Here is a 14,929-nt window from a genome sequence, read left to right as displayed (position 1 = left end):
ATTCCGTCAAAGAGTGATCCTCGTTGAACATTCTGAAGTGGATCATAAGTTGAGGATCCTCATCATCTTCTTCCGGCTCAATGACTTCCTTGCGAAGTGAGGCAAGGAATTCCAAAGTGACACGCTCGTAGGTGTAAGCGTGGAGGTGAATGAATTCACCCCATCCAAAATTCGTAGCCAACCTGACCACCTCATCATAAATGCCAAGCTTCCTCAAAGTTTGAGGGCAAAAGAATCTTGTAGAGCGGATTGGCCGCTTGATGAGAGACTCGTAGATTGGCCAAAACTGCTCATCCGAGGCAACAATGCCGTGATCATTGATGCCGGGAGGAGGTGGGAACTGTGGTCCTGATGATTCTCCAATTCTCTTCCTCTTTAATTGTCCCTTGCCTTTGCCTTTGCCCCACATTTTGGTTCTACAAATTAACCAAGGGCATATTATTAGAACAAATTAAAAGGAATGACAAAATAGACTAGCCAAGGTAAAAGTGCATGCATGTAATAAGAAAACAAAGCATGAATACATTCGAACCAAGGCTTGAATAACAAATCCTAAGTCATTCCTATATGAGTTCTAACAATGTCTAGGTAAAATTCGGCATGATGTCCCCTAATTTACATGACATCCTTCATCAAACCATCAAAACAGTCCAATACAATGAATAACAATCTCCAACAACATCCAACTCATAAATTTCTCAATCATGCAATAGTAACATGAACACCCTAGTGTGAAATCAACATTCTTCAACAAAGACATTGAAATCGAAATAAAAACCAAGGCAAACATGCATAATCATCATAAGAACATGTTCCACTATTAACAACCAATCAATTGCAACTAGTAAATCCAAATAACAACACAATTCAAACAAGTCATTACTAACAATTTCAATAATACCACAATTCATACTTAGACATGTAATACATGGTAAAACTATGAGAAATTGAAGAAATAAACTTGCAAAAGCTAGGAAAACCATACCATAATTGATTGGATGTAAGTAGAAAGCTAAAAACACCAAAACACTTAAACCCTTGGAATTGGGGAAAATGAAAGGATGGGGTTTTTGTGAGGAATTTTTGGTGGAGATTGTAGAAATTGAGTAGAGGATGGCAATTAAGTGAGAAAAAATGAAGATTGGAGTGATTTTGATGGAGATTTGAGGTTGTAAGGGGGGTTGTAATGGAGGTTTAGAGTGAGAAGGAGGAGAAAGGGGTTGGTGAATGCTAAAGTGGGAGGTATAAGCCACGAAATTAAGCAGCAATAAAATCTGGCAGCAGCTATTTTTTTTCAAATACACAGAGAGGTTCGGCCGAACCAAGGGTATGTTCGGTCGAACCACAGTGAAAGTTCGATCGAACATACCTTGGGTTCAGTCGAACCATAGTTGGAATCAAATTTTCTCAAAAACAGGCAGGAAGTTACAGCAAAATTGCAAAAATAGGGGAGTGACCGAACTTGGAGGGAGTTCGGCCGAACTACAGAATAAGTTCGGTCGAACCACCCCAGGGTTCGGTCGAACCTGAGCTGAAACTTGAAAAGTGCAAATTTTGGCAGAATGTTGTTGAAATTTGTCAAAAATAGGGGAATGACCGAACCTGGAGGGCAGTTTGGCCGAACTACAGTAGAAGTTCGGTCGAACCATCCTTAGGTTCGGTCGAACCTCCTGCCAAAATGCAGAATTCAGGTCTTGGCAGAATGTTGCCATAAATCCTTGAAAATGTTGCAGTGGCCGAACATAAAGTGCCTGTCACGCGGGTGACCCGGGTTCGTTCCCCGGCAACGGCGCCAAAATTTGATAGGGCTAGGATAGGTCATTAAACTATTAACCCTAATCAAATTAACTATTTATAAAACCTAGACCTCACACTAAACTAGTTAGTGGTAAGCAAGGGTCGATCCACTGAGGAAGCTTTCTCATTTAATATCAAAATTACCATGCAAGAGTAAGAGAGGGGTATATTTTGTTAGAAGTTGGAAAGTAGCCACTAGAACTATAAATAAACAAGTAAAAGGGTGATTAAACCAAGATGTAACAACGCTAGGGATTAGGGGGTTTCAAACATGATTAGAATGAAGGCAAACAATGATAAGTATCATGATTAACATGCCAAAGAATATAAAATTCTACCTAAACAATTCATTTTCATGCAATATTTTAGGCAAACCAACGGAAGTGGCCTAAGCTAATTAGGATCATTTTCATGCATCCCATTAGGCACAAGCTAACCCAAGAATAAAGAGGCACAATACATGGAACCCTATTTTTAACAACTTAATCTCATGCAATCATTAAAATAGAGGTGATCTAAATCTAGTTCAAATCATTTTCATGCATTTAAACTAGATGGCAATCAAATAAAGTGCAACAATAATCTCAAGTCAATAAAAATCATATATTTCATCAATTTAAGGCATGTAATCAATCCACTATCATTATTCATCCATCATTCAATTACACCCCCTTCCCCTAGCTAAGAGATTAGCCTAGAAAAGGGGGACTAGACATGATAACAAAACTAAATGAAAACACAAGAAACATGAAAGCAAACATGATCAAAAACAATGGAAATACCAAAAATGTATTAATCACAAAATAGAAAGAAATAAACAACTAGAGCGCAAATAAACAAAGCTAAGAGAAAGGATTAGAGATTACTAAAGAGGCAATAAATGAAAGATGAAAACTTGCAAAGTTGCTTGATTGATTGATTGAAGGGAAAGCTTGAACCAAAGTTGCATACAATGAGATAACTTGTGCAATACTACTCTACCTCTCTCTAAAATTAGGTTTAATTGTCTAGGATAATGAGATAATCCCCCCAACATTACATAAAAACGTTCTAAATAACCGCCTAAAGTAAACGTACAAAGCAGCTAGCATAAAAGTGATGGTCCGACCGAACAGTGGGAAGGTTCGGCCGAACCACATGGTAGGTTCGGCCGAACCCTGGGTAGGTTCGGTCGAACCTCCCCTGATCTTGGTCTGGTCGAACTGCTGATGTTCGGTCACTCCTGCAAAACGGCCTTTTTTCATCTTGAAACTGCCAAAGTGATTCGGCCGCACCACAAAGAGGGTTCGACCACACCTAGGTTCGACCGAACCTCCTGAAGGTGTGGCCGAACCTAGCTGATTCTTCCACCCTTCTGCTTCTCTTAACCTTCATGCTCCTCTTTCACGGCATGCCATGCATTCCAAAGCTCATCCAAGGAGGCCAAGAACCTACAAAACAACAAAGAAACGCAAGAAAAACCAACAAAAAGAGAAAAAAGGGAAAGGAAACACGAGAAAAGAAAGGGAAAGGCAAAACTAAAGGAAAAACGCTTAAAAAGGCTCAAACGAGTGCAAATGAGGGGACGACCGTTAGAGAAAAAGGATGTAAAAGTGGCATAAATGCCACTCATCAAAGACAAACATTACTATTGATGTATTTCCTGGAAAATTGAAGCATCATATTAGTTAATTATCTCTCTTTAAATCACTTGACCATACATCAAATACCCACATCAACTCATCGTAATGGTCACTCGGTTAAAATTATTAGTTAATTTTACCTCAATATGTTTAGTCTCTAGAAACTTAAAATTCAGCTGTTGATTTCGATGGTGAGGATTAACCTTAATACATCCTTCCCTATAATATGACACATATTACTATTTTAGTCTCTAAAAACCCATAGTCCAAACGTTGGATTTTGAGTTCTTCTTTTTACTATACCACATATTAATGTAGTGTTATCCAAAAAGTCATTATCCAACCATTGATTTTGAGCCCTTTTTGTTACTATTCACTCAGCCAAAATTATTAGTTAGTTTTACCTCAATATGCTCATTATCATCACCTTATAGACAATAATCATTTATCTTGTTACATATTCCATTATGCCTTGTATTTGCCACAGTGATAAGAAGCACAACTTTAGGGGTTTTTGATCCTAGGATAAAGCACTTTTAGCAACAAATTTTATTATATGGCACGTGGGTATACATATGCATAATGTAACCACTCAATTAATAATATATTTTTTTTTTTTGTTAAACCTTTAATGTTATTTGCTCAATTCTTTTTTATTTTATGATATTTTTTTTCCTTATTCACATAAGCTACTTTGATTGCCAATTAAATTGAATATGATCTTATTAGATTCATCTCAATTTATTAATAATTAGATTACAATTATTCATTTCTATTTAAATATTTGAAGGTTAAATTGAAATTAAAAACTCATCAATTAATCTATTTAAACTAGTGTGTACCCCAGGCGATGCCCCGCGTTGCTAGTTTGTGTACTTCTTGCTTTAATATAACAATTATGTTCGACTATTTATATATATATTTAGTGTTTGTAGTAATTCGAGCGTTGCCTTGGATGTCACCTTTTTTTTTTTTTACATCATATGTATTTTTATTTTAATCTTGTGAAAAATATATGAATTATATTACCTCTAATTTACTTAATAAATGAAAGGAATATTATAATATTATCTGAAACTTGAAACATTAATAATAGTTGGTTGAGATGGTAAAAGTATTACCTATATGTATTGGAGGTTATGGGTTCGAATCTTGTTGAAAGCATATTTTATTTTTTTAAATGAAGTGGCTAGCTTTCATGGCGCATATACTTTAGATGATGACGTGGCATTGTGACATAGGCACACTGTAGGGAATAATTTCAAGCTTTTAAATCCCACTAGCTTGAACCCCACAGTGATCATACACTAAAGTACGGTGGCGTCCAAAAGGGAAGAAGATAGAGCAAAAGAGTCGCCAACAAGTTTTTAAGGAACTTGTAAACCGTTCACGAGGTGAAGGTTACACCCCTTAACGATCCAAGAGATCGTCAACTCCATAAGGTCATGAACCAAATAAGGGTTCGGGGATGAAGGTACAAATCCAACCTAAAAGAGATTGAATCTGCCCTAATAATAGGCCTCTACTTTATTCTGCTCGTATTCATGTGCGCTTTCTGACTAACATACAATCATTAGGATTACCCCTAAACCTGTTTAATCTATGCTGGTTGAATTTAATGCACAAATAAACTATTATTGACGATCACTTAAATTATAATCATAATTAACCCTAAACAAGACTATTAATTATCTTATTAAGCGTGATTACAAGTACCAATTCCCTTTAAACATGCAATAAAGGTGTGATCAAGCAATAAATATCAAGCAACATAATAAATAATCATAACAATAATTATAATCGTTATCAAAATAATAACAATAATAATATTCATAATCATCATAAATTATAACAATTATAATCATAATCATGTTCATGTTAATATTAAAGCATAATAAAAGCAAGATCCTAGGCATGATACTAACAAGATTAATAACAAACCCTAGCATGTCACTAAGCAATAAAAATCAAATCTTTAACCCTAACATGATACTAACAATCATAAATATTAGGAAGAATATAGGAAGCATCATAACAATCATATTTGATATTAAAGTTACCCTAGACATGATACTAGGAATATCATAATAACAGTGTAAACATGATTTCTACATCATAACATCAATAAATCAATTAAAGTACTTACTTTGATGCCTCGTATCTCTTTCTAATAACAAAATACACACGTTAGTAACTTCAAGGAAAAATAATAATCAAAGCAATTAAATTAAATAATTGAAAGAGAGATTTGGGACCAAACCCTCAGAAATTAAACCTTTCACGTTTAGGGCGAAGGCAACTTCGAATATGGCTAGGTGTTTCTAGATCTTGTGAATGCGGAATTTTGTATGAAAACCAAAGTTTTGGAAAAGATGAATGAAAGAGATGAATACTAATGCGAATGAAGAAAACTTGTGAATGAGGAGAATTGGTGAATGAAAACGGAGTTTTTGATACGATATTTATAGAGAAAATCAGCCAAAAAAGATAATTTAACAAAACAGAGTCTAACGCTCAAGAAACAGAGCTGGCGTCAACCCTGGCTAGCTGGCGCCAGGCACCACTGGCTAGCGCCTGGCGCCAAGGCCTGGGGTTGGACGCCAAGCTTGATTTCAACGCGTTTTCGAAAATCTGATAAATTTCCCGTACTGGAGGATAAAATAATATAATTTCTTCGAAAATGCTATTTGATTTTGATTAAAACTCTGAAAAGTCAACAAAGTCAACTTATCAATGCTAATTGAATTAGGAATGAAAAGAACCTTCTATAAGATTCTAGAAGACTAAAACCATTCCTAATTGCATTAGGAATGGTAAATCATATTAGGCCCTCCCCTAGATCATTGGGCCGCACATAAAGCTCAAACCGGGCCCAGTTTAGTAAATTGGACATAACTTCCTCAATATTCATCGGAATTGGGCTTATAATATATCATTGGAAAGGTATTTGCAAGCCCCATCCAACTACACTACTATTGGACCCATATCATGGACCAACAAAACTGTATTGACTGTTTTCTTAAAATAAAGTTTTCAAAAACAGAGAAAAGAAAAAGAAATAAAAACTTTCCGCAACACTAGACCTTTCCACACTTTCGTTTCATTCGATTATGATTCGACGTGAAAGGTACTCATCACTGGGTTTGGTTTTGGGGAGACACAAATGGGTGCCTACAGAAGCCCCCACTTTGACTGAGTTTGGAGAAACGCAAGTTTCGAAAACAAAAGTCAAAGTATCGATAGGGACGGAAAATGATTCAGAACGTTCTGCGATCCTAAATCAATCTTGTAACGCCGATACCTGCAAAACTAGCGTTAGTTAAATAGATAGAAGAGTTAAGAAGCGCATATCTTGCACTGTCGAGCACACGTCTCTAAAAGTAACCGATTGTTTTGATGACCTCCTACAAGCTAGAGAATGTCGTCCCGCTTGAAAAATGCTACGCCCGTAACTGCTTCCAAATTAGAAGATTGCTTGGCCTGAAACTATCCTCCTCCGCAATGATAATATTCCACATCCTAGGGAATACTATCGAAGATTGCTTCTCTTGAAACAATCTCTATCCGCATTGATATTATTCCGCGTCCAAGGGAATACTATCGAAGATTGCTTCTCTTGAAACAATCCTCAGTTGTTTGTGACAACTCTCCATAATCCAGGGAACGCCACCTTGCTGTTTCGATGTTCACTCGTCTCTGAACAAAGAGTTTCTTTTTGATATGTTCACGCGTCTCTGAACAAAGAGCTTCTTTTTGATATGTTCACACGTCTCTGAACGAAGAGCTTGATAATAGGATTCCCACGCGTCTCTGAGCAAAAGAGCTTGAAAAGGATTGTCCACGCGTCTCTGAACAAAAGAGCTCGATTGATATGCCCACGCGTCTCTGAGCAAAGAGCTTGAAAAGGATTGTCCACGCGTCTCTGAACAAAAGATCTCGATTGATATTCCCACGCGTCTCTGAGCAAAGAGCTTCAATGAAATGTCCACGTGTCTCTGAACAAAAGAGCTTTGATGAAATGCCCACGCGTCTCTGAACAATAGAGCTTCGGTGCTTGAATGTTTGTTGCGATAATGTTCTGAAGAAAAATTTCCGAAGACCAACGTGTGTCGATCTCTAAAGCTCGCCTGAACCTTGCTTTCGCTAAAACCAGTATGCCGATGCCTCCGTGATTAGGCGCTTTAAGCTAAGTGAGACGATCTTTCATCAGATCGATCACTTATTGCGATTGTAATTAAACTGTCTACTTAATCATGTCAAATTGCTTATAGGGGCTAACTGGCATACCAAGGAACCCAAAATTGTTGTATGAGGTCAAAATCACTTTTCGGAGAGGCTTCGAGCTCTGTCGCTGCTGAAATATCTCTAGTGCCAAGAATTGGAGTAGGGTCCTCCCTATTCTGCTGCACCTGTATTTATTTTTGACTATAGAACTTTGCCAATCTCTTTAGCCATCTTAGGTTTGACCTAAGGCTTAAAATTATCTTAGGGTTGACCTAAGGTTTAATGTCGCTTAACTCATCGACTTGACACGACTCAAGGTATAAACTTGACTCTCTGTGATTGACTGACTCGAGGTTGACTCGACTCAAAGTGAAATGACACATGTGTTAGACTCATGACCCGTGTGTGCATAGTGTTGATTATGCGACTCGAAAATTCAAAAAAGCAAAAAAATTCCGTCATTTTTGTGGAGGGTACCGACTTTCTCTCGAAAAAGAAAGACGTGAAAAAGAAGAAGCGAAGTTTGAAGATGCATGTTGAATGAGCTTAGTCAGATGTTGTGTGATACTGTCTCTCAAGGTGCAAGGACTAATCCATCCTAGGCTATCTCAATGGTTGACTCAATGATGAAAGTATTTGGGTAACTCAGGCACGGAGCACTTCATACTTCATGATGCAATGATGATTATGATTGATGAGTGATTTTGACAAAGCATGCTTCAACGTTATGATTTCATGACAAAGGGTTCCTAAGGAAAGTATATTTGGTCATGTATCTGTGCAGTGTGTGAAAGTGACACTAAAGCTAGGCCGCAAGAGCTAAGTGTGTGGAAAAATATATTGAAAAAAGTCAAATGGTGGTGACTCTTAGGCTAGGTAAGATAATAATGTAGGGATCAAGCCCCCAAGTCTAGCTCTAAATGAATAGGAATGAGCATTGGAGATCCCTTGATATGATCATGGTGTAAGTGTGTGAATGTGAATATGAATGCATGTTTATTACGGCCGCACCTCAATGTGAGGTTGCCTACGTATCCGTTAGGAATCAGGTCGAACGTAGCTCTAGCCAAACCTCGTACAAGTGTGTGTATACCTCAAAAAGGTCTTTTAAGGGTTGTAAAGTGGTTAGGCTAAAGGTTATAGAAAAAAGGGGATAAAGGCTCAAGACCCTAGATAAGCCCCCAAGGTGTGCAACCTCGCTTTTGAATCTTTATATTTTTATGCTTGAGTTTCTACTCTTTTTTTAGCTATTTCTTTTGCTTTAGCATTTATTTCATTTTTTTAGGTGTGGGCAATCTCGATCATGCGGTCTATTACTCACTTGGCATTCATGTTTCTCGAGCACTCGATAAGAGACGCAATCTGAGACGTGATCTTATCAAAGATATTTTCACATCAAAGACATTGGAACACTTACCCTTTTGTACACTTTTATTTATTTTTTTGCTATTTTTGCTATCTTTTGAATTAGTCAAATCACTCAAGCTTTGTTCTTTGAAAATTGCATAAGTTGCACACCATCCCATCTCAAGGTTAGATAGATGTGGGTTGAAAAAAGAAAGGTCTATTGTTAGACGAGGCTCAAAGTGGTTTATGAAGAAAGGATGTATAATTGAAGGGTGAAATGAGATATGATGTGGCTACAAGGGTTGTCTTAAATCATTGGTATACCTTGTGCTTAATTCAAAAAAAAATTTTAATGCAATATAATGAAATGATCATATATAAGGAAATAAATGCTCGTTTTATTAAAAAGGGAAAAGAAAAGAAAAACTACAAAAATAATCTAAAGGAAAAGAAAAGGTGCCTATACTAGACTTATTGGGGAAAGGAAAAAATGAAAAAGAAATAGAAAAAGAGGTCATGAAATCTTGTCATTGAAGCTCGCCTCTTGTCTTGTGTTGTTTGCTTTATCATCACTCGTTCTTCTGGTAAACTGGAGGTATGGGAAGCTTGTTATTATCAATCAAATGTTGGATATCCTCCTTTAGCTTCCAACAGCTCTCAGTAGCATGACCCCTACCTTGGTGGTACTTGCAGTGTTCGTTTGGATTCCAACTAGGCAATCTTTTCTTAAGTGGGGGATCTTGAATAGGTCCAATGGGAGTAATGATTCCCTTGGCATGAAGTCGATCGAAAGCATCATTGTAGCTAACTCCAATAGGGGTAAATTCCCTTTTTGGTTGCTTTCGATTACCCATGGCTAGGATCTCACTAAGGTCGAAAGTACCAACACTATTACTAGAGTAGGTGTTTTTGGAAGAAGAAGGATAGTCGTTCGACTTCCCTTTACAACCACTGTTACCATTGTTACTAATCTTGGCCTTCTTGTCGCGTGGAGGAACATGAAGGAGATTTGAATCAATGAAGTCTTGAACACGATCCTTGAGGGCGAGACACTTTTCAGTAGTGTGACCGCGACCTTTATGGTATCGACAATAGGAATTTGAATCCCAATTGGGAAAACGTTTTTCAGATGGAGGGTCTTGACTAGGACCAATGAAGTGAATATGACCTTGATCATGTAGACAGTCAAAAGCTTCATTATAAGTTGTTCCTATTGGTGTGTATTCTTCAATGGTCCGTTTTGCCTGTGGCTTAGGAGCATTGAGTTCTTCATTAAACCCTTGGCGAGAATTTTGTTCAATGGCCATCACCCGATTTGCTAATCCTTCTACCACATTCAAGAGCATGGCAATGACATCTTGCAGTTTTCGAATGTCCTCTTTTAGACTTGACGAGTCTTCCTTGGTATTATCTAAGAAAAGACTTTCATCCTCCTCAATTATGGCCACTTCATCGAGAGAGGTCATATAAGCCGTCTCGATCACGGGCTCTCCTACAGGTGTGATAAGAAGTGATGGATCAAAGGATGCTTGGTCATCTTCGATGGCTAGAATCTCGGAAGTTTCATTGTCATCGATCAGATCTTGAATAGCTTCTTTGAGTTTCCAACACTCCTCGGTGTCGTGACCCTTTCCTTGGTGATATTTGCAATGCTTATTAGGATCCCACTTAGGTGACCTGGCTTCTGGAACTGGATCTTTGATGGGCCCTATGGGCATGACTAGTCCTTTGTGATGAAGCTTCTCGAAAGCCGTTTCATAACTTATACCAAGTGGAGTGAACACCCTTTTTTATCTTTGGATTCGTGGTTTAGAGGTGTTTGTAGCATGTACCTCATTAGAGGAAGAAGAAGGATGGTCGCTCTTCTTTCCTCTCGCACTATTATCTTTCAGAAGGTCATCTTCAATGTCAATGCCTATATTATAGACAGCGTTGAAAGTATTCAAGTTGTGTTGGTACTTTAAGTGCTTTGAATACTTCCCTTGGAGATTCTTGATAAACATCCTCACAGATTCTTTTTCGGTAGGAGCCTTGACCATATTAGCATAAGTTTCCCTCCATTTATTGAAGAAAGAAGTGAACCCTTCGTTTTCCTTTTGTTTTAACATCTCAAGTTGTCTGTGGTCTGTCTCGTCTTGGATGTTGCACTTATATCTATCTATGAAAGCGTTTGTTATCGACTCCCAAGAAGAGGTTTTTTCTTTCTCGAGAGAAAAGAACCATTGTTGACAAACGGTTTCGAGAGATAGTGGGAACAGAGAGGGGAAAATCTTCTTATCGATACCCTTAATGCTCATTATAGTTTCAAAAGCTCTTAGATAGAAGTAAGGGTTATCTGTTGCCTTGAATTTAGGGATGTTAGTGGCGTTGAACTTATGTGGAAGAAGTTCTTTGTCTAGCGAGACCCTTTGCGAACTCATGCCCTGAAATTTATAGTCACTAGATAGCTTGCTTAGACTCTCTTGCATGAGGTTCATCTGTTGTTGCTTCACGGGGTCATCGACCCTAAGTGCGAGAAGTTTCAGTGTCTCAGTCACATTAGCCAGTTGGTTCTTAAGATCATTGACTTATTCTTGAGTTGTCATTATCTTCTTAGCCTTCCTCTTTTGACGAATCGGTTTATCAAAAAGCGAGACTTGAATAAAGAGGTTATCCTTGATTAATCGCCCTTCTCTCCTCGACCAAGTACTGTGGAAAAGGAATTTGGGGATACTTATTGTTAATTATTTGACTCAAACTTTATACAACATGCAATGGATGGAGGAGGTGAAGAAAGATGGGAATAAAATGTGAAGAAGATTTAGGTGGAGGGATATGAAAACTTAGGAATAGAATGCACCCCCCAACTCAAATGACGGAAGGACCGACTCATGCATGGACCTAAGACATGGTCATGGCAATGTACTCAAAGTGTGTGCTAAGACTAGTGAGTGTAAGTGACATGTTAAGACTCGTGTCATGACTATGTGACCAAGACTTGATTAATGACTTGACAAGGTGTTATTGATAATGAAAATTAACCGAATTAATTAGCAAATTGGTTAATTAGACCCTAGGTGATGACTCGACCAATAATCCGAACTTTCGGCCAAGCGACAGGACTGGCGTCACACTGTGGAACTTGGCGCCAGACAACATATCTGTCGTCTGGCGCTACACTCCATAGTGTGGCGCTACAGCTCAAACCTTGGCGCCAGTATTTGAGCTTCGGTATGGGACTGTTTTTGGTGTTATTAGTCAACTGGGGTATGCCTAAAGTCGTACTAGGTCAATTCAGATTAAAATATTAGACTTTATTGACTCAAAATAATTAATTAATTAATTAGGAAAAGTTCTTTAAGTCATTAATTTATCTAATCTCAACACAAGTCAACAAACGGTTAAGAGAAACATAGAACATATATGCACAACAAATAATGCACAATTAGTCAAGTAGGCACAATATGATGCAATGCGTTCGCAACCTAACCATGGCTCTAGTTCTCTAAAGTTCGGGATATAGTTTAGTCAAAGAGGGTCCATAGTTAATTGTCCAGATGCACCGCGCGGAAGCCTAACCGTGAAGGGTTGGCGTGAGTGGATGGGACACCGCAAGCTTTAGAAAAAAACTCGCTTCCATGGTTTGGTGAATTCAACATTCTCGGATGTACACTTTGTTGCACGGAGCGTTCAATCGGGTAGATGGAGCATGAATTCCCAGAGGGTTATGTCCATATGTAGAACACATATGGGTTTCAGAAAAGTGAGAAAAAATTCAATCAGGAAGTAGGATCGAGCAAACAATACGAAAAACCGGTCGAAATTAGAACGCATATTTCTGGCTCTGTATTGGGGGAAATTGGCGCCAGCAAACAGAGACTAGCGCCAGCTTTTAACTGTAGCGCCTGGTGCCAATACTGGCGTCAGGCGCTACGACTAAAATGCTGGCGCCAAGCTCTGGCCCCTGACGCTACTTCCCACATGCCTCAACAGCTTTCTATGCTCGATAAAATTTTCCAGTTTCGCGCGGTGTTATTTCAATCCTAGTTTTGAAAGACATTCCTCAAATTTCCTACGTGTAAAATCCTATGTTTGTGACTCATTAAGGATGGTCTTTCCAATGAGATCTTTTTTATGCATATGACAATAATGTTAATCAAAATTACGCAAATGAAATACTTAGAACTTTTCGAGTCTCATCCACTCATTCTAAATCATTGCCGAAACAAATTCAGGAATTAAAATATAAATCCTCCCCAGTGGAGTCGCCAAAAAACTGTAGGGAATAATTTCAAGCTTTTAAATCCCACTAGCTTGAACCCCACTGTGATCATACACTAAAGTACGGTGGCGTCCAAAAGGGAAGAAGATAGAGCAAAAGAGTCGCCAACAAGTTTTTAAGGAACTTGTAAACCGTTCACGAGGTGAAGGTTACACCCCTTAACGATCCAAGAGATCTCCAATTTTGCTTACGTAGCATTTGAATTATTTAATTCTAAAAGAAATTAATAATCTCTTATTTAATTGGCTACTGCTAAAATTTATAATCCTACATGGCGCGTTAAGAAAATTAGATTCTACGTGGCTCTCTAAAAACTCGGTAAAAAACTCTCCTTTAAATATATATATTAGATCAAATTCCTAATATTTGTTTTTTTTTTATTTTTTTTTTTTTTGAAAACATTTGTTTGTTTGTTTTAGTGTGTGCAGGGATACAAATTTGAAAGATCCATCTTGAAAATTTGTTGAGTTGAATGTCTGTTTGTATAGGGGTGTTGATTTATAACTAAACATATTTATAACTAAATATATAACCAAAATTATGAAGCCCGTGTGATGCACGGTTTGTTTGATTTTTTTTTTTATTGTTTATTTTTTTGTATTTATGAGTTAAAATTTGTTATATATTTAGATAAAATTCCTAATATTAAGAAATAATATTCAATATTTAATTAATTTAAACTTAAAAATCTCATTCGCCAATTTTTCTTACGTGGCATTTGAATTATTTAATTCTAAAAGTAATTAATAATCTCTTATTTAATTGGCTACTACTAAGATTTATAATCCTACATGGCGCGCTGAGAAAATTAGATCCTACGTGGATCTCTAAAAACTCGGGAAAAAACTCTCCTTTAAATATATATATTAGATAACAAAATATATAACCAAAATCATGAAGCCCGTGTGATGCACGGTTTGTTTGATTTTTTTTTTTTTTTTAATTTTATTTTTTTGTATTTATGAGTTAAAATATTTTATATATTTAGATAAAATTCCTAATATTAAAAAGTAATATTTAATTAATTTAAACTTAAAAATCTCATTCGCCAATTTTGCTTACGTGGCATTTGAATTATTTAATTTTAAAAGTAATTAATAATTCTTATTTAATTGGCTACTACTAAGATTTATAATCCTACATGGCGCGCTGAGAAAATTTGATCCTACGTGGATCTCTAAAAACTCGGGAAAAAACTCCCGTGCGATGCACGTTTTGTTTGATTTTTTTTTTATTTATGAGCTAAAATTTGTTATATATTCAGATAAAATTCCTAATATTAAAAGATAATTTTTAATATTTAATTAATTTAAACATAAAAATCTCATTCGCCAATTTTGCTTACGTGGAATTTGAATTATTTAATTCTAAAAGAAATTAATAATCTCTTATTTAATTGGCTAATACTAAGATTTATAATCCTACATGGCGCGCTGAGAAAATTAGATCCTACGTGGCTCTCTGAAAATTCGGGGAAAAACTCCCCTTTATATATATATATATATATATATATATATATATATATATATATATATATATATATATATATATATTAGATAGTATAGATATGTTTTTTTTAATGGAATAAGGAGGGGTGATTTCATTCAATAATAATAGTCATTCGCATCCCTTAAGAGATCTAAATTCTCAATACAAGAATTAAACACTCCTAACTAAT

Source organism: Chenopodium quinoa, unplaced genomic scaffold (assembly GCF_001683475.1).
Source record: "Chenopodium quinoa cultivar QQ74 unplaced genomic scaffold, ASM168347v1, whole genome shotgun sequence".
Classification (NCBI taxonomy): Eukaryota; Viridiplantae; Streptophyta; class Magnoliopsida; order Caryophyllales; family Amaranthaceae; genus Chenopodium; species Chenopodium quinoa.
This window is presented reverse-complemented; position numbering follows the sequence as displayed.